At 47.6% G+C, this 20,981-nt stretch overlaps 2 long non-coding RNA genes across 2 annotated transcripts; both read right to left on the minus strand.

Moving 5' to 3' along the window:
- Window positions 1-4,207: 4,207 nt before the first annotated feature.
- On the minus strand, window positions 4,208-8,934 carry LOC122378792. Its single transcript, XR_006256076.1, has 4 exons — window positions 8,831-8,934; window positions 8,247-8,368; window positions 5,185-5,369; window positions 4,208-4,264 (listed from the first exon to the last, which is right to left on the minus strand). It is a non-coding gene; the product is annotated as an uncharacterized LOC122378792 (long non-coding RNA).
- Window positions 8,935-11,476: 2,542 nt separating this feature from the next.
- Window positions 11,477-15,744, minus strand: LOC122378796. Its single transcript, XR_006256077.1, has 2 exons — window positions 15,708-15,744; window positions 11,477-11,971 (listed from the first exon to the last, which is right to left on the minus strand). It is a non-coding gene; the product is annotated as an uncharacterized LOC122378796 (long non-coding RNA).
- Between the last annotated feature and the right edge of the window lie 5,237 nt (window positions 15,745-20,981).

Here is a 20,981-nt window from a genome sequence, read left to right on the forward strand (position 1 = left end):
AGTTGGCATGTAGGTAGGCACCCTTTAGGCAATGCATATCCATGTGCCACAGTTGGGGTGCTGCTGCACGTGCGCACGTGCAGGGGTTGATTCCAGATCTCGAGAACGAAAACGGATGAACCGATTGCGCTGAAATTTGGTACATGGTTATTGGTTAGGGAACGGTTAGTAGGGTGCAGTGCAAAAGTCAGCTGGGACACATTTGCGCGTACGCACGTGCAGAGTCTCGAGAACGGCCCACCCTCTCGCTCGCTCCGTTGGTCGCCCCAAAAGGCGTTTTACTGGTAGTATTATGGGGCCGGACAGTCCAAGATTACTTGGACAGTCTGTCTGCTGCTGCCTATTGCAGTGTTACGGGCCGGGCAGACGTCCGCTGCTGTCTAGTGGAGTGTTAGAAAGTCAGTGCCGCGGTATGTTTTAACCCTCGCATTTACAGGGCGTCTCATTAAGTTCGTTCTCACCCAAGTTTTACTGTTAGGGGTTCTCTGCCCTGCTGCGGGTCGATTTGCTCTGCAGCTTTGCCATCCTGGACACCTGGTACGCGCGCACCGGGTACTGCCCAACTTCGCGCTGCAACGCAAGATCCAATTATACACTATAACTCAAAAACTACTCATCTGATAAGACTGAAATTGTTACTGGAGGATTCAGAGCCCCTGATTACCCCTTAGACCAATTGTCGTCAAAATCCAAGAGATGAGGGTGTCAAATTAGAAAGAAAGTGGTAGGTACGATCTATCGTGGAATGCTCCAGCTCGGGACGGACGGGGAATGCGAGTCGGGGAGCATTCGTTTGGCTGTGGTTCATGTTATCAGGGTATAGTGTGCCAGTGTTCGAGGCGTCCAAGCATCGACCAAGATTCAGTCGAAAATACAGTGTTGTGATAGTGCACTCCTTGCGTTTCCCACGGATTTAATAGTCTATGCGGGTTTATCAACTGGCTACGAGAATGACATGGTTCCCATTTCCCAAGGCCATATGGTTCCTTGGGTTCTTCATTACAGTTGTTTTTAATAATTGCGAACCGTGCTTGTCATATATGGCTACCCCGCTGATGGATGCATTGATTAGTTGAGCGACGGTGACTTCGATGATTAGGTACTACGGACGTTCTGAACAGTTTTTGTTTTGTGTTTGTATTGTGTATTTTGTGTGCGTGCGTTTTTCGTGTCCAATGTCAAACCTCCGTGGAAGATACGAGGCGTGTTTTTAAAGGGACCCTCCCACCTTAAAAAAGTTAATGAATTGGCATAAAAGTGATGTACCGTGAATCAGAAAAAGCGAAAATGAACATCTACCAAATTTCACCGAAAAATATTCACCCGTTTTTGAAATATAAGACTTTTATTTTATAACGCGCGGTCAATGGGCTTGATGACGTCATCAGAGTCCGTTAGTTTTAAGAGATAGGGACTACGCTGGTCCCACCCTGCAAGTAAAGGGAAGAAATTTCTTGAACACTTTAAAGCTGCGGGGGTTGCGACCAGGATAAATGGTGGTTTCTGAGCCTGGCCGCAAACTTGGCTATCTCAACTCAAAACTAATGTTAAGGTGGGAGGGTCCCTTTAAGCATCTGTGACTCGAAAGTGTACTCGGTCTTGCGGTGTTGGGCAATGACTTCTCCCCGGATATTTGCCTCGAGTGAAATTCTGCAATCAAATGTGGAAACGTTTTTCTCCGAGACCGGTGGTGATATTGTCGCATTTTGGATGGTTCAATCGCACCACAAAGCAGGCCGGGGAGACAGTATCGGTGTTTTTTGGCTCTCCTGAGCTATGCCATATTGAGCGCAGCGTGCAGCTGCGCTCACGTTGTTTTCGAGGAACCTCTGCTGTGTGTGTGCGAGAAAAAGTCATCAACATAATTCTCCTTTGCGGATTAAAACCATCAAACACGTGAAACGATACGTATATTGGCAATACTAGGAAGCTAAATGGAAACAAAGTGAAACACTAATGCACGCTGAAAGAAAAAGAAAATACCGTTGGGATATGTATCCCAGAACAGAGACTGAAAACAATGCCAGGAAAGTAATTAACCGTCTCCATCATCATAAAGACCCTTGGATAACGAATAACGCGAATAACGAATAACGCGATAATGAAAGGAGCTCCAGGATACAGCTATAATCATTGGCTCCATATGATACTACTGTAGTGTGTAGTCCGAAAAGGGTTAAATACCTACAATTTAGATATATTTACTTTACAACACACACATCAAATAAAAGCGAGAGAAACTAATTAATCAGCCGAACGATCACACCGCGCCGCGAGCAGCGAGCCGAGAGTATTTCGCGTCACACGGTAGCGAGCGGGTCGTTTGACCTCCCGTCCAGCTAGAGTCCGCAAAATCGAACGCGGCGCCGGCACAGCTGGGCGCCGGGGGCGGTGCTGACGGCGGTCGGGGGGCACGCGCCGGGAGGGGCGGCTGACCCTCGGGCGGCGCGGCAGGAGTCACGGGCAGCACAGGCGGCACGGAGGGCACGGTAGGCGTCACGGGCGGCGCGGTAGGCGGCACGGGCAGCGCAGTATATGTAGTGTAGTCCGAAAGGGTTAAATACAATTTAGATATATTAACTTTATACACACATCAAATAAAAGAGAGAGAAACTAATTAATCAGCCGAACGATCACACCGCGCCGCGAGCTGCGAGCCGAGAGTATTTCGAGGCGGCGCGACCTTGAACTGAATGTAAACAGTGCGGAGAAACCGCAACCAAATTGCAGGCACTACACTACCAGCCATTTAGATCCCTTCCACTCGTGGGCACTTCAGAACGCGGCCATCCTCAGTTATCCACACAACAGTACTAGCAGTAACACCAGCTGGAGGGACGGATGGGGTTCGGATGGCGTTGGACTGGGGGGCTGGAGGGACGGATGAGGTTTGGATGGCGTTGGAGTGGCGGGCTGGAGGGACGGATGGGGTTCGGATGGCGTTGGAGTGGCGGGCTGGAGGGACGGATGGGGTTCGGATGGCGTTTGAGTGGCGGGCTGGAGGGACGGATGGGGTTCGGATGGCGTTGGAGTGGCGGGCTGGAGGGACGGATGGGGTTTGGATGGCGTTGGAGTGGCGGGCTGGAGGGACGGATGGGGTTCGGATGGCGTTGGAGTGGCGGGCTGGAGGGACGGATGGGGTTTGGATGGCGTTGGAGTGGCGGGCTGGAGGGACGGATGTGGTTCGGATGGCGTTGGAGTGGCGGGCTGGAGGGACGGATGGGGTTCGGGTGGCGTTGGAGTGGCGGGCTGGAGGGACGGATGGGGTTTGGATGGCATTGGAGTGGCGGGCTGGAGGGACGGATGGGGTTTGGATGGCGTTGGAGTGGCGGGCTTGAGGAACGGATGGGGTTTGGATAGCGTTGGAGTGGCGGGCTGGAGGGACGGATGGGGTTCGGATGGCGTTGGAGTGGCGGGCTGGAGGGACGGATGGGGTTTGGATGGCGTTGGACTGGGGAGCTGGAGGGACAACTGGGTTAGGGATGGTCTCGAAATCGGAGGGTGGCGGTGCCAGGAGCTCGGTCGCTTGATCGAGATGGGTTTGAGGGGGGGACTGGTCACCATCCTGATCCACGTCGCCGGTGGAGGTGACAAAGGCGGTGGCAGAGGTGTCTGTAGCGGCTGTATCGGCGGCTGCGACGGGCCTGACTGCAGATCCGGCAAAGGCGCACTTGCACTGCCCACACCGGAAACTACCAAAGCCCCTCATTCCCAGGATGCTCTTGGGCTCCTTGGGCTGGGCCGGGTGCACTTGTAAGATCCCTGAGGGGAAAGTTTCGGTTATTAGAATTTACCAAACGTCCTTGATTTGAGTGGGTAGGTACCAACACTGTCACAACAAGCTGCGTTACAAAAAAAAAAAACAAGCATATGGCATCTCAGGCTGATCGGTACCAGATTGGATACCTTTCGCATTCTTAGGATTGACTGTAAGCAAAAAAAAAACGTAGACAGTGACACACATCCACAACCGATTGTTATTTGTGGCGAAAATAAATAGCAGAACTCACTATAATGCAGGCAACAGGTTGAATTACACACAATAACTGTATAATCGTCCAGGAAACTTACTCCGAGCGAACGTCCGCATCAGCGCCTCCTGGTACTCGTTAGGCACGCGCTTGTTCATCGCGGAGTCCGTGAATGCGTCTTCCAAAACTTCGTCAGCAAACGTCTCGAAACGGAACGTTTGCCTTGACGAGCTGGGGTGAAGACGCACGCCAAGAAGTGCAATGTGGTGACCACTTCCTTGTAGGATGTGCACCTTAAACAAAAGATTCAGGCGTTCGTTACACACGCATACATTTTCCCCTCTATCATCCACCCCTACGGCCTATTTTTTTTTTTTAGAATCCGCTGTTCGAGCCCCTAGGGGGTCAACACAGCCCATGTCCCTCGTTCTCAATATATCCTAAGTATTGCAGATATCGATCCTCAAACTTTCAAGACCTCTTCGGACATCAATTTCAATTTTCACATAGGTATTGCGACCATGGGTAGAAAAATTGCATGCGTGACCCTTTTTATGCCTGGGGTCATCTCAAGTCATTCAAGTTCTCCAACATCTTTTTGCAATAACTTTTGACAGACATGCGAGAGCGATGAAAAAACCTTAGATGCGTTCAGGTCAACGGTACGGATCGACTGATATCAACGGTCAGGTCATGCCCTTGACCTGAGGTTGAATTTCCAAAATGACCTTTTAACGTCAAATTATAGTTCATTCGACGCGTCTTGATTAGGGGAACACGATGCTGGCAAAATAAACGCTATGCCTTGCATTAGTCCAAAGGTAATAAAAAACCTTGTTCACAAAACTTTTTGTTTTTCTTTTGCTCTCTGGAGGCCAAACTGTTGACCTGAGGTCAAATCTGAGGACACATCCCGGAATGAAAAGAGCTATCGAATGCGCTTTTCCGCAACGCTGTAGCTATTGGCTTACCGAGTTATGCGCCGGTGTTTTGAAAAAATTTTTGAAACAGGCAACATTTTACCTTTGACGACCTGACCTTTGACATGACCTAAAACATGAGCGAAGTGTTTTCGTCTCGATTTTGGACGCTCTCTCGAATGCCGCTAACCGCGTGTCACTACGCGGTGCATGGGGGCCGACTTTAACGAGGGGACGTTCATTGTTCAGACAAACACGCAAAATTCGTTGATACAGCCAATCCAATTACATACCTTCCTCTTAATAGCCTCGAACACTTTGTCCTGATTGTCATCGCGGAGCTTCTTGCCTTTCCTCCGCTGCTCTTTTTGACGAGCTACACGAAGAGCCTGCCGTTGTGCCTCCAAATCATGCCCACATGAGCATATCCTTTCTCTCCCCCGAACTCGTTGTCCACAGGATGCACACTCTTTCCCGGCTGAAACGAGAATGAACGGGTCAGGGATGGGGACTTTCTGTGAAGTTCAGATCCTTAACCCGCGCCCTGCTGGGAGGGGGGAGGGTGTGTGTTTGAACACCCCCCTTGTGGTTTTTCGCGAATATCTCAAAAACGGCGGCGCTCCGCGCCGCCGTTTTTGGTACACCTTATCATACATCAATTCTACACATGTTGTGAAAATTTCAGGACCCCCAGAAAAATCCAGGACCCCCAGCCGGGCGCTTAACACGCGCAGTGGAAGGGTTGCGAGTACTACGCCCAGTGGAAGGGGGGCGGATGTCGCCCCCCCCCCCTAAGATCTCAGCTCCCACTGGAGCTAGAAAGACGAAATTTGGAGGGTAGGTGAAGGCCCTAGGGAACTCTGTTGTGTGTGTATTTCATGACCCTAGGTCAATATCTTCAAGGTCAAATGAGGTCAAATGTGATCAAATCTGCCATATGAGCGACTTTTTTGCGTTTACACGCCGATAACTCAAAAAGTTACCGGCCGATTTTCTTTTTTCTTTCACTATACGAAAGAATATACATTTATGAGTATGTATGGTGAATTTCTAGTTAATCTAACAATAAATGTGGCAGCTAGAAGCCTGCTAAGGGTAAGATGTCGCCGGCTGAAGCGGGATCGGCCGACGCGGGAAACGCGGCAATCACAATTTTGTGTTTACACACTCATAACTCAAGTTGTTACCGGCCGATCTTCAAAATTCTTTGACCATGAGATTGCCTGTACATTTCTTAGTCTTCCCACAAAATTTGACGTGAATCGAATATAATCAGCGGTAAGGAGCGCGATGTAAAGACGGAACCGTCCCGCCCCGGCACAGTCTACAATTCAGGCGGCGCGTAACGGCTAGCGCCGAGCGCCGCCCCGCCGCCCCGCCGCGGCGGCAGGATGTTTGACTTTACACCGCTATTAAAAGAAAAGTTGTGACCTGATTTTCTAATTTCTTGCACGAGAAGATCCGCAGTTCCATTCTGGACAGGTAGCCGAAATTTCACATTAATATCATGTTTGCGGCGCGAGTTATTGGCGAAAAACAGGAGGGGTGGGCGGAATCCGCCCCCCCCCCTTCCACTGCGCGTGTTAACCCCCGCCCCGCTGTGTTTTTTCCTGAATAGCAAGAAAACGGCGGCGCGCAGCGCCTGCTAAATTTTTAGTACCTTCCCGAGCATCAATTTGACATCTTCACACAAAATTTCAAGTATTAGGTTACCTTAGGTCAGGAGTTATTGAGGTCATGCTCAAGCAAAAATGAGCAAAAAACATGAAATCTTGAAACGCTCACAAAAGCCACAGTTAGCATGCAATTTCAAAGTTCTTTATATGGTCATGCAGACAAAAGACGGCGCTACAAAACTGCTATCTCGGATTATCAAATTTCTGGGGTTTTGACCCCCAAAATTTCAAAAAGTAGATTTTTTAGAAAAACTAAAAAAAATCCCAAAATGTTTCCGAATTTCAAAAAACGAAATATATGTGATAGCCCCTGCGCTCTTCTATATACATACCAAATTTTAGATCGATACCTCCTTTTTTGGCCAAGTTGTAGCAAAAAAACTGTTCAAAATTGATGACGTAAAATTGTTGAACTCAATTTTTAGCAATTCTAGACCACGTAGCGCAAAACAAAGACCACCATTGAACTCCCCGTGACGAGCTGCATCGAATCGATACCCATTGTATGCAAAAATATCAACTTTGAAATTTGACTAAATTTTACCTGACCTTGACCTGACCTTCACCAGGACATAATCTAAACTGACCCCAAAGGCTGCCTGACCAGCATAATCGCATTTGGCATATAAAATGGACCATGAAACATGCATCACATGATATTTTCATATTGTGACCCTCGGTGACCTGACCTCTGTGACCTGACCTGGTATCAGTGACCTGAAATAGCAAATTAAGTGTTTGACGAACATTTCCCCATCGATGATTTTCAATGAAATGCATTTTACTCGATTTTAAAACGCATTTCTTGAAATGCCTGTAAACGGTGAAAATTTTACATTTGACCTGACCTGTGACGTCATCGGTTTGACCTAGGTCAATGAAATTGGGTCACAAGGTAGTTCCCTTTTGGGGCTATCCAACACCGTTTGTCGCTTGTTGCTATGTTGCGTGGTTCTCGAGATCTTAGGGGGGAGGGCAAATTGCCCCCCCCCCCCCAACACTGGGCGCGTTGCTCGGCAGACCCCAACGGGGCGCGGGTTAACCAATTTCAGGGGGAGAGATGCAGTGGCACGGGAACAATGTCCTGAATGAGGAGCCGAGGGCACACCTGACAATCCCCAGCATCGTTTCAAACCGATCAACCCAGGGTACCCTCAAAACTAGTTTAATTACCGGTCTTAGGTCAATCATTGTTCACCTTTTTTACCGCCCATAACACAAAAGCGAAAATGTATTCACAGTTACAGTTTATTTCGTCTCCTAGCTGGGTCAAATAATCACCTCGTTGTGACCTGGAACTAAGGTTTCATGATAGGGATTTTGAATAGGCACGAATATTGATAACGATAATTGATAACGTGATAACCTATAGTGTGAGGTGAAATTCGCCCCGCTCTAAATCCCAACTTATAGGTAGTCGTGAAGATTAAATAGAACCTAGCAAAAACAATTTTTACATGGCATTGACATGTTTGAAACACGAAGGTTAAAAATTTATTTACTAAATAGGTAGGTAGGTGCATAAAAGTCACACCGCTTACCTACTGAAAATATTTGTCGCATCGACCATTCGAAGTTTCAATGCTCAATCTAAGTTGTATCTTAATCACTTTTTGATTTAAAGTTGGGCACGTTTTATTTCCTGGACCACCCGGTAAATAAGCATCTATGTTACTTACCTCGTTTGGGTTCGCTCCCCATCTGACTGCCCGGCGTAGATCTTGCGGACATTGCCGATCCGGTCGCTTATCCCAACTCCTGGCGAATGATTGGAACAACGTGAGTTATTCCCACTCTGCCACTGCGAAGAGAGAAAAACGTCACGGAATGTTTGCTAATGACGTCATGTAAGCTAAAATGTATATATTTATTAGGTACGCGTATGTCACTGATACAGGTAACGCGAAAAAGGGCTACCTTCGTGAAATATGAAGATATCGATGTTTTTTTCATTCTGACATTATTTTTCATGTAGGTAGGTACCTTTTAAAACAAGGTGCCGCTTCCAGATCTCGAGAACGGCTGGGCCGATTGTGCTCAAATTTGGCACATCGCTAGAGACCGGTTAGTAGGGTGCCGTGCACAAGTCAGTTGGAGGTATTCCCTCGTTATTTACATTAATAATGATCCTTCAACAAACATTAAAACAGATCAACTTAGGTATATCAATATATTCTTTCGGGAGCTGCTGCCGCTTTCATCAGCCGTGCCAAGTATAGGTACCGTTAAAAAAGTATGTGGTGACTCTGTCTAGGGTACTGACCTTTTGATTGTAGCTTGGATGGTGCGGTCGGGTTCGAGTTTTCCAGTTGGTACACTTATTGCGCAATTACTTCGTCTTTCCGCCACTGCTTATGCCGCTGTGGTGCGAACTGACCACCGATTAGCAGGGAAGCACCGTCTTGCATTCCAAAGTCGTAGCTAACGCCTTACCAACGCGCGAGATGCGCCCGGTATGGTCCCGCAGTCCACGATTGGCTGTCTCCTTGAGGGGGCGGGATTTATCCGAATGGAGAGAGTGTGCGGTAGCCGCCAGGGGTGGTCCCATAGCAGGGGTGGAGAATTAGGGGTTTTGGGGGTGCTCGAGCACCCCCTGAAATTCAAAAGTCATCATATAATAGTGCTCCAGGGGTGCTTAAATTACGTCTGCGACTCAAACTGTTTTGCGTAAGTCGCGAGGAGAGTGATGCTGCTGAAAAACGAACCTATGTGCGTTTCTACGCAAGAATTCGACGATTCTATTCGCCAGGTGCTAGAAAAGCACCCGCTGGGATTATGACAATTCTCGCATTTTCGCATTTTCGTTCCCATGTTTGGGAACGATAAACCCAAATATGGGAACGCCATGTAGGCATTGTTTGGTACGCCTATACCTAATGCTAACACACTCTCACAAAGAAAGGAATTGTTAACTGACAGCAGAAAGCTGGGTGACCATTCTGTGGTTACGTATCAATGGTCATCTCGATCTGCAGAGCAGACTTCATAAACAGTAAAGGTACAGTCCAAGGTACCGGACAGCGTGGCGCCGGGCCGACCACGGATACTCTCATGCGTGGGTGACCGAGCGGCGCGGGGGAAGTCCCTGGCTGGTGGGTGGGTGGGGGGGGGGGGGGCGGAACGAGGGGCAGACCCCGGCGCCCTACCAGTAGAACCGTTTCACAAGGCTGAGGACTGGCCCCCAGACCGACAATAGTTTCCGCGCCCCTGGTGCAAACAGACGTGCACCCGTGATCCCGCAGCGTCCGCCGGCCGGCGCCCGCCTGTGGCTCCCCTCCCCTCAGAATACGACACCGTGGCTCAGGTGATCATTCAACTCAGCCGCGACGTGACTATGGAAGGTTAGGAGTCAGGACCCTGCCCGGCCGTCACCGAACGTGGCAGGAGCCGAGGGTGGGACGGGGAGCTAGGAACCGTAGGAACACACATAAATCGCCCCGTCAACAGACGCACGGCAGCCTGGTGCGGGGGTGACTTGAGACGTTTCCGCCGGCCGCCACCGGCCGCTATTAGCAGCGCTGACGCCGGCCGTCGCGTCGGCAGCCGGCGGCGGCTCTGCCACTCCTGAGCACTGAAGCAAGCAGTTTTGTAGCAGGGGCGGAAGGAAGGGGAGGGGAGCGTAGAAAGCCGGAAAGGGGAGCAAAAAAGCCGAGCCCGTGCTTTCATGAGGCACACTCTCTCGGTCAGGCTCGGTCAGTCTCGGCCAGTTACTGCTGCAGTCGGGAGTGAATGCTACAACTCCGGCCTGTCTCGTAATCAGCATTCAAGAAAATACATCGACGGCTCAGAATTACACACTGTACAGTGTATTCCGTGACCGCAGCGATGTTACAAAAACTTCATCATATCTGAGTAATATCCCTGTTCTTTAGGGACATCCTAGGCCCCAGCCAAGATACCATCCTAGCATAGGCGGCGGAACGGGGAGGGCACCGGGGCACCGTGCCCCCCTTTGATTTTGGCATTTTAACATTAGCCCTATGGGCGTTGCATGGAAAGAATTGCATGCATGCGCGCCACGTCCGTCAGCGTACCACACGACAGGACGATATGCTGAATGTCACCACCATTAGAACGGAATCAGGCAGGAGGCGCTTTTTATATTCCGCTGTGACAGCTTTTAATAATCTGCCACAAATCATTCGTGACACGAACACGCATGGTGGTAATGTGAATATCGTGAGAGCCCTCACTGTAAAAAACCATAACACGCTTCGTGTTATGTTATATGGACAAAAACGACTCGGTATAACCGTGTGATGTTACACGTTTAGTGATGTTATCTTACACGGAAAGGCCGTGTTAGGTAACACTAGAACGAGTTCTAAGTCTATCGTTTGCAGTGTTCCGCTACTCGCTAAAGACGTGCTTCGAGTTTGATAACTCGTCATTGACTTTCTAGTGTATTGAAAGGCGTGCTACAATACTCACATTAAACATGTAAGGTGTTAATTAGCTACACTCGTGTTACTGTGCTCTGCTTCGGAATCCTAATAGTGTTAACATATCGGAGTATAAGATGTTATTGAGCACGCTAAAAACGTGCGTGTTTCGTAGCTCGGTTCGTGTTCATATACTTCCCGTCCAGTACCTACCTCCTTTTAGAATGTATATTAACTCAAAATGAGCTGCATTACACGATTCAATGATCATGTTGAATGAATATATAAATATATAATTCATGTGGACTTATTATTACGATGAAAGGCGTACCTTCTTTGATGCAAACGGGGCTGTAACAGGCCGAGTCGCGTTTAAACAGAGGTAACGTCTTCAATCGCAATAAATCGACATGAAGTATACATTCATACAATTAATTCCACATAATTATTGAGGCGTGTAACACAGTTCGTTTTGCTTTAACACACATCCTCGTTAGCCAAGTTCATTAAGTCTCAGAGTACAAATCTATTCATTAGGTATATATTTCAACAGGTTGTTCAATGTTCACAGTAAACATGCGCTCTGAGCCTCATCAGCAGTAACGCCACGGTGGACGAGCAGTGGACAGTGGTCCTCCGCGATCAGCAACACTAGTATTGTGAAAAACACCTATGAACAACACGTCTTTGGGCTTTGGGCCTGGCAATGGGAGAGTACAGGTGTCGTTTCAAATGCATTCAGTGGCGGGGTCTTCAGCTTGTCGAGCCGATCGTCGCAACTATTTTTTAACGACTTTGCGGTCGACATTTGGGAGAGCTCTTGCGTCAATACTAGATGGGAGTTCTGAGCGCTGGGGCATTGGATTTTCTCATTGAACGCGGGGAACATTGCCGCTCAAACTAGGAGGCGCACACTCAGAGGCGTGTTGTCTTCGGAGATGGCAGCCTCGCTCCCCTCCGCCCATGACACTAGCGGTACGAGAAGAAATTCTAAAAAGCGTCCAACTTCTCCTGGTCCGTGTCTGAAATAAGAAAGAAATAATGTTAGTAAATGACGAAGTGCATGAATGAACGGCATAATGATACACACCTTAACTTTCGCACGGGTGGGGGGGGGGGGGGGAGGGTTGGCCACACCTGCCAGTTTTTTGCGAGTGTAAAAAAAAAACGCGGCCAGGCGCTGCGAAAGTTGGTATAGCTTATAGCTTATAATACATCAATTTCGCATCGTGAGTAGGGTGAATAGGTCAAAAACGCCCCCATTAAGCGCGAAACCTTCTGACACTCAACCCAACCCAGATTACTCAAACCTTTGGGCACCATCATGTAGCTCATTCTTTTTACTACGCTTTGAGACCAAGAAAAGACACTTGCGTGTGGTATTTAACCCCCCAAAAAGGTTTCCGCATACCCTTACAAAAGGGCGTTTTGCCCCACACCCTGGGTAATACGCCCACACCCATGTGCAAAGCGCCCCCACCCCATCCATCAACAGAAAATGATGAACATGGCAGAACTTGACGTCATTCTGACGTCATTTGTGGTCAACCTATCATAGCCTTTGGAATAAAATGTTGTTGCAATGTGTAAAATGGATGCCCGGAGGAGTCCTGAAAGTTTGGTGACGATATCTGCAGTCGTTTAGGATATATCAGCAAAAAAGGACAGGGAGAGGCCTTTTCGGCCCCGACCTACAGGGCGCTACCCTGCACTCTCACCACCGTGCAAAACGCCCCCCTTTCAGAAAACTGGGGGCGTCTTGCCCCATGCATCGAGTAGGCGTCTTTCCCCATCCACTCCATTTCCGGTCAACAAAATATTGACAAAAAACGGGCCACTAACGCCGCAGCATAATAAATTCAACAGAATGACAATAAAACGCAGTTTTGAGTGATGTGCACAATAGCAAGTTTTGTGATATAAAGAGGGCATCAAAAGCTTAGGAATCTTCTGTAAAAACAACAAAAACAACACCCAAAACCAACATCAGCACCTACCCACACTGCTCCTCAAGACGCAGGACCGGAAATAGAGAACTACGTAAACAAGCAGCTGACTGTTCTGAAAGACAGGATAAAACACCTATCCGTCGATAAGATCTACGATTTTTTTAGGGGAGGCGTTTAACCCAGGGGTGCGTTTTCCCCACAGTTACCCTACCTAATATTTTCGACCCCGGCTCACATAAGGTCAGGTCACAGGCCAAGTTAAGTGATAATGCCTCTTTAAACTTTGTGATTCAGTCATTTCTTAAGTATATTCGTACATCCCAGAAGTTTGAAACTCATGCTATTGCATGAGCTTGTCAGTATGAACAATTTGCATCTCTGAATTTTGATATCTGTGACCTAAGGTTAGGTCGATTTTGTGACTTCTCCATTGACTTTAGGGGAGAGCGGGGAGAGTTGTATCATGTCCAAGTTGTATCAGGGCGAATTGTGCCAAACTTATCCAATAGATAGCGCTCGTGACACGACCAGCCGACGAGGTTTTCCGGGCGCCATCTTTCCCTGTTCTGTCGTGTGGCTGGGTGGACGCGTCTCGAGTTGAGAGCCGATTTTATGTTTTTTTTAATGTCATTCTAAAAAAATGAGTTGCAAGAAAATGTGTGTTTTGGGCATTTAGATGTGCACGAATTTGAAAGATCTCCGTAGCCATGGTGAGGGTAGGTTCTAAGGCTGCGTGAGTGAAAATGGATTTCTCCAGCTGTCCGCTGTTTTTGAGCACGAGCATGTTTTTTTCCAAGATGGCGGCGAGGTACATGTTGTATCAGAGCCGGGTGGGGTATGTTGTAACGTGTATGTATGTATGGGTATGTTGCTTTTGATCGCGAAAGCTAAGCCCTGTCTCGCGTTTGTAGGTAGCTAGTCAATACTCGTTCCATTTCGGCACAATGTGTTGGCTTTTTTGCTCTTAACGGGCCACTTTTGCATCTAGTCTGTTAATGTTTCGTCCGTTTCGATGTTTCGTTCGGATTGCATTGACCTAAGCTTGGTCTAATAAAAGTGAAGCCTTTGAGCATATACATTGTATTAATACCATTTAATGTTGCTGTTATGTTCAAAACCAGTAGCAAGCACACTCCCTGAAACGTGAAATACCTAGTGATACAAATTACCCCACCATGTGATACAACTCACCCAAGCCATGGGGCAAGTTGTATCAAAAACATTGTTCTATTCGGCAGACCGTAGCAGAAAAACTGGTAGAGGTAGCGGAAAAGTTACTTTGCACAAAAAAGCAGGAGAATCAAGGAAGGAGATAGTATGGAAATAATGAGTTTATCACGGATAGTTACGAGGTTATGGGTCTCGGAGTAAAAACTGATACAACCCACCCCACTCTCCCCTATAGGCAATGGAAGAAAATTGAAATCCGCTTCTTTTGGCCAAAATACCCTCAAACTTTTTTTTTTTTTGATTTTTGAGCCTCTTGATTGAAAATCTATTTTGTGATTTTTTCCCGTGAACAACTTTTTAACTTTTTCGACGGAAAATGGCCGAGTATGACCTCAGCTTGACCCCCATAACTCATGACCCGAGGTGACCTAGGACGCATTTTTCAGGAGTTCAGTGAAATTGATGTCCGGAGAAGTACTAGAATCGGCGAGTTAAAAATTACGGTCGTTTCAGCGTAAAACAACAGGGGTGCCTCCCCCTTCTCCAGCGGGTCGCGGGCGTCGCGGGTTAAGCTCGCACCCTCTACTGAAGTGACTGTTCCTTGACCTGTCACTTCGTGAGGTAGTGAGGTCCAGCCCAGCTCTTTCCGGAGGCCCGCTGTAGACTTCCTTCGAGGTGTGTCAGTGATAAGGCGTGCCGCCCTGTTCTGTGCTTTCTTTAGTCGGGACTTGTCAAATGCTGTCAGATGGCAATCAAATATTGAGTCACAGTAGTCAAGATGGGGCTGGACATGTAAGATTTGAAGTAAGATTTGTCGTGTAAGTAGAGATGCTATTGGGAAGAGAGGACTCGTCGTGCGGTAAAATTTTAATAGGATGTTATTGACGTGAGATTTAAATCTCAGATCAGTTGAGATTGTTACTCCAAGATGTTTGTGGAAATCGCGAATGGGAATTGGTGAACCGCCAAATTCCAGGCTTGGAATGTGTGTGTGTGTTTTTTTTTTGTTACTCAGCGTTTGTTGGACTGCTTTTGTAGCATTAAATGTTATTATCCAGTCGTCTCCATAGCGTTTGATGCGATTTAAGTCGATTTGTGCAGTGATTTTTCAACTTCATGAAAATTATTAAGACTGTGACCGGCATGTAAAGAGCTGTCATCCGCAAAAATAGCATTTCATTGTTGGTAACGCTACTGAGCCCATTTAGATACATTATGGCCAGCAGTGGGCCTAGGATGGATCCCTGTGGCACTCCTGCGGATAGCTCACGCTGGGTGGACGTAGTTTGGCCTAGCTGGACTACTTGTCTTCTGTCACTTAGAACAGAGTTTAGCCAATCAAGTTGTGCACTTCTTACACCAAATTCTTTATCACATTTTGCTAGCAGCCCCTCATGCCAAATCTGTTCGAAATATCGGTGATGGGGGAGTGGTTGGGTGCATTACTAGGCAGGCAGCAGTTTCCAGCATTAAAATCGCCAACGAGGACCAGAAGATCGGGACTATGCTGTTTAGCTTCAAGGACACAGTCAGACAAGTAATCTATAGGAATTGAGAGGGATTGTCGGTCGCTAGTGGTGTTCGGTGGAAGATAAATTGAGCAGAGCAGCAGCGTCGTTTTATGGAATTTGATTTTCACCCATATAGGGTTTCAAAGAGCTCACACTCAAGGTGTGATATTTGCGAAAAAGGTAGTGTGTCTCTGACATATACAGTCCTCCGCCCTTCCTTGTCCTGTTTTTTAGTAGGGTAGACCGGGGCAAGTCGCCCCGCCGAGGTAAAACGCCTCACCGATGTTTCTCGGAACTGGCAGAGTTCTGGGGAAACATCATCTCTTCTATAAAACGTGCACTATATGATCATTACCTATATGAGCAGACTGGGAAGAAATTGTGATGACTCTTTCGGGAGATATAGCCAAAAATGTGTTTTTTGAGTGATTTTTATGTTTTGTTGTCAGATTATGTATCATGGCGTTCTTTTATGGTCCACATCAGGTTAACGACTTTTATATGTTTTGAACAACTATTGTCTAACGCTTATCATGCCGGGTTGGTTCGTGTTAAATTATGTCTTGCTGGAGTGCAAGGCGTTGTTCTCTGACCGAACTACGTGATGGGGTAAAACGCCCCAGTAGGTCGCGGGGCAAAAAGCCCCTGGGGCGTTTTACCTCATGTGTTGTTCGGGCTACCCACTTTCTAATGTTCGATAGCTGGCGAACAGTACGTTTCTATGCCTTTATGTGTATTTTTCTCAGCAACTGGATGGCAAAGGAAGTATTTTGTTAACATTTGCATTGCAATAATTTATTATTTGGTCTTATGAGGTAGGTGAAAAACCTGCTCATACAATAGTGTCATAGCTGAACACCTGACAGGATGGAATGTGCTAACTTCAGTGCCGTGCCTCCAGAGGTCTAACGGACCTCTCACATAAGATTTAGCCAACTACCATGTTAAATCTTTAATCTAAAGTATGGGGCTACTTGCCCCAGGCCGTGGGGCGTTTTGCCCTGGGGTTGGGGCAAAATGCCCCATTTGCAGTTGCTTCACAAATCACTTCCTAGCTTGGAGTCCGATCATAAGTGAATGAGTTTGAGGGGTGCAATTTAAAGTAAAATGTCCAAAGAACGCATTGAGTACAAATTTGGCCTTCCAGGTGATGTGGGACAAAATTTATGTAGCAAAATAAATTATCTGGGGCGTCTTGCCCCAGGCTACCCTAATGGTGCATGAAAACCTTTCAGAGTAAAGACTGGAATGTATAGTGGTGTCAAGTTTTGTTTCAGATAGTGCTAGTATGCTAATATCGTTAATGTCAAGGTATAGCTTTGAAGCTCCTGTAGCCTTTCGTTGGCAGTGATAGAGTTGATATTGCGGAGATGTTTTAACACCATCGCTTCGGAGCGTGCCAGTTACTGGTGGCATTGTGGGCACGGGAAGGCGCTTCGGCTGGCGGCGGGTGGTGAGAGAACAGTTAACATAAGACAATATGCAATGTGGGCTATGGCTTAACTTTTGGCAAGATGACACTGATTTTGAGAGATGAGCAAGTACATCCGCATACTTTCGTCTCTGTGCATCAAGAAAGCGGAGACGATAGACATTGATAGCTCCGAAACGTTAAAGCATAGAAGAAATGACTACGACGACTGGGCACAGCTATCGTTAACTCGTGCATCGTTGTCAGGTGGGAAATCATATCAAACTGAGCACAAGACAATATATGATGGGCAATATGTATTGTATTGTATTGTATTGAACAATCATGAGCGATCCACATTCTGAAAGTGCGTGGCGATTACTGCTCAGTGGGGCATTCCACGTCAAATCAAACACCGAAATCCGTCATCCCCTTCGATTTTTCTGAAAATTTGTAGGCAGACTGGGCATGGTTCAAAACTGAGTTACGTATAATATTTTCGAAATTTGATAAAGTATCGCTGAGATATAGGTCATCGAATATAGCCAAAAATGCCACACATCAATTTTTTAAATGTATATAACTCTGGTTCCTTTTCTGGTATCAAAATGATATTAACAGGGTCTTGTAGCCAATTGATAAGGCTTTGATTCGGCAATTTAATTATAAAATTAAATTGAAGTGACCTTGAAATGCATTTGACCTTGAATTAAAACAGAAAAATTTAAATAGCAAAAAACACGTCACCTTCGATTCGGGTAATTTTTACATATTATGTCCGTCACAATGTTCCTAACCATCTGTGAAAAAATTGGAGTGGGCCATTCATAACTCTCGCGGCAAACGCCGTTTTCATGCATCAACACCACGCAACCGCGCGTGACCTTGAAAGACAGAGTCAAGACATGCTTGCTTGTGTACACTTTCTGAAATGAATTATTGCTGATTAGTGATATCCCAAACTCTGCGAGAATGGAAATACATAGTCATCGTAGTCAAGCATTCAAGTTCCATAGTAAAAGTGTATCAGGCAAACGGTATTTTGCGTTGAATTTTGAGCCGTGTGGAAATGCATCATGAAGCCAAAAATTCAACGAAAACATTATCACGCAACGATATCTTCACGTCTTTTTATCTTCACTTTACGAAAGAATATACATTTTTGAGTATGTATGGGGAATTTCTAGTTAATCCAATAATAAATATGGCAGTTATAGACCTGCTAAGAGTAACATGTCGCCGGCTGAGGCGGGATCGGCCGACGCGGGAAACGCAGCAATCACAATTTTGTGTTTACACGTTCATATTTCAATTGTTTACCAACCGATTTTCAAAATTCTCACACCATAAGATTGCCTGTACATTTCTTAGTCTTCTCACAAAATTTGACGCGAATCGAACGTAATCAGCGGTAAGGAGCGCGATGTAAAGACGGAACCGTTCCGTTCCGTCCCGGCACAGTCTACAATTCAGGCGGCGGCTAGCGGTCGGCGCCGGCTGCCGAGTCGCCGCGGCGACAGGATGTTCACTTTACACCGCTATTACTAGACCAGTTGTGAACCGATTTTCTTCTTGCTTGCACGATGAGATGTGCAATTCAATTTTGGACAGGTAGCTATAATTAATTTCGCATTAATACTATGAGATATTGGCGAAAAACAGGAGGGGTGGGGCGAAATTCACTCTTCCCCCTCCACTGCGCGTGCTAACATTCGTTTGCATATGTGCCATTTTCTTCAAAACTTATGAATGGCCCACTCTAATTTTTTCACAGGTTGTTAAGAATATCGTAGGCAATAATATATATGAAAATTAGCCAAATCGAAGGTGACGTGTTTTTTGCTATTTCAATTTTTGTGCTTAAGAACAGAGTTAAGCAAATTTCAAGGTCATATATTTAAGTAGGTGCAATTCTAAACAAATGCTTAAGAAATTACCTAAACAGTAAGGTTTATTTCATTCAAATCAAACAAGTACAACCAAAGTTATGGTCGTTCAAAAATATAAAGATGCAACATTTTGTAAAAATTCGATGCCCTATATTTAGAAGACCTGTGGTCAGAATGTGCAAAAAACATCAATGTAATGTTTTTGGCGACACAGGAACTCGCTCACAAATTTATAATGAAATCGCTGATGGTAAGGTGCAAAACAGCCGATTTTTGTTCGATTTGACGTGGAATGCCCCCAGTGCAATATACACAAGGTCATGTAAAGTGAGTGACTTGGTTATGTTAACACTGGACGCATGTACGGCCGGCGCTGTGCGAACCGGCACCGGAAACCCAGCCCCAGCCGGGAGGGCGGGGGGGGGGGTGCCGGCCCGTCTGGGAGGTGGGGTGTCACTACTCACAGCGTAGGCCCGGTGCCGGCTCGTCTGGGAGGTGGGGTGCTCACTACTCACAGCGCAGGCCCGGGGGGGGGGGGGGGGTGCCGGCCCGTCTGGGAGGTGGGGTGCTCACTACTCACAGCGTAGGCCCGGCTCGCCTAACGGTCACCGCTCGGGAATCGTTCCCTGTCGACACGCCCACTGTCGGAGACGGCGGGGTGAGCAGCTGATTGATGAGGTGTTGCCTGAGTCCGAGTATTTGCGCAGCTGCGCATACCGTCCTCATAGTGCCTTCGATGGTCGGCTGGTTAGCTCAGCGGCGGGGGCCGTCCCCTCGGCCGCCCCGACCGGCGGGGGACCTCCCGCGGCGGCGCTCGGTCACCCACGCGTTGATGGCGTCAGTGGCCTGCCAGGCGGGCCCCGACCCGCGGCGCGCCGAGCGGGCTGGCTCGGTCTCCTGTGGTCGGAATTCCCGAAAAGCGTCGGCTCCCACGATATCTTCAAGGTCAGCTGGCTCTTTGATTGAGACTGCAATGTCTCCCTCTGTCTTCTTCACGCGCACACAGCCGTTGGCCGTGTAGGCGGCCCACAGAGAATTTCGTTTCCGGAGCTGCCTAGCCAAGAAGAATAGGTGCTGGTTCTTAGCCGTCAGGCACTCTGACACAAAGATGCGGCTAATTACTGACCGGGTCAGCACCGGATGGCAACCCACCTTTTCAGCCGTCAGCTCCTTTCGCTTATCGAATAGTTTTTTTCGAGCGTTTATTGTGGCGAATTTGGCGATGATCGGCCGTACCTTGCCAGTGCCTGGTTGTGGACGTCCAAGGCGGTGGGACCGGTCCAGGCTGTCGGCCGACAGATTGAGACCGGCAGCCCGGCCGACGTCCAGCACCAGGTTGTCTGTCGCCTCACCGTTCGTCTCCGGCACCCCGGTGATCAGCAGGCTGGTGCGACGGTTGTACGCATCCAGATCTTCGATGCGCCGCTCAGCTTCCTCGAGCCTGTTTGCATTTTTATCATTGTGGGGGCATAATTCAGGATTGTGGGTGTATCTGCCGCTGCCCCTACAAAGAGATGTAGGGGACACCCCTGCCGAACGAGGTTCTCGGATAGTTAACGGCCAACATTAATCAACTCATTGGCTCGATTAACTTGTGTTATGTGGGTGGTGTACCTACGTCATTGCCGTTCCTTAGCCCTATTACTGGTGAGGGTTGGGGGGGGGGGGGGGGGTGGTGCGAATCGGCCCCCACCTGTTTTTTTTTCTCGACGGAAAACGACCTAAGCTAGGGACTCAAAATTTGGTGACTTTTCCTTGCTATTCATTGGGCACATTGTCAAATTTTTAAATTTCTATCTTGCGCAGAGGCGTCTCCAGGACGATAATACATCAGCATCGTGGTCTTCGCCCAAATGACTCGCTTCACGAATAGGACCCCCCAATTCCCAGTGCTCTGGAGCCGCCCCTGGTAAAGTTATGAACTTGAAATTTTCAGGGAATGTGCCCAATTTAGTTTTATGAAAAGTCAGAAAATTTCAGCATCGTAGCTTCAGCGGTTTCGGAGATATTCCCGAAAAACCTGAGGGGTGGATGAAAACAACCCCCGTGCCACTAATAGGGTTAACTCCGCCTCCGGAGTCGGAGTCGGTAAGATTTTGGCG

Source organism: Amphibalanus amphitrite, unplaced genomic scaffold, assembly GCF_019059575.1.
Source record: "Amphibalanus amphitrite isolate SeventyFive unplaced genomic scaffold, NRLGWU_Aamphi_draft 000007F_arrow, whole genome shotgun sequence".
NCBI lineage: Eukaryota > Metazoa > Arthropoda > Thecostraca > Balanomorpha > Balanidae > Amphibalanus > Amphibalanus amphitrite.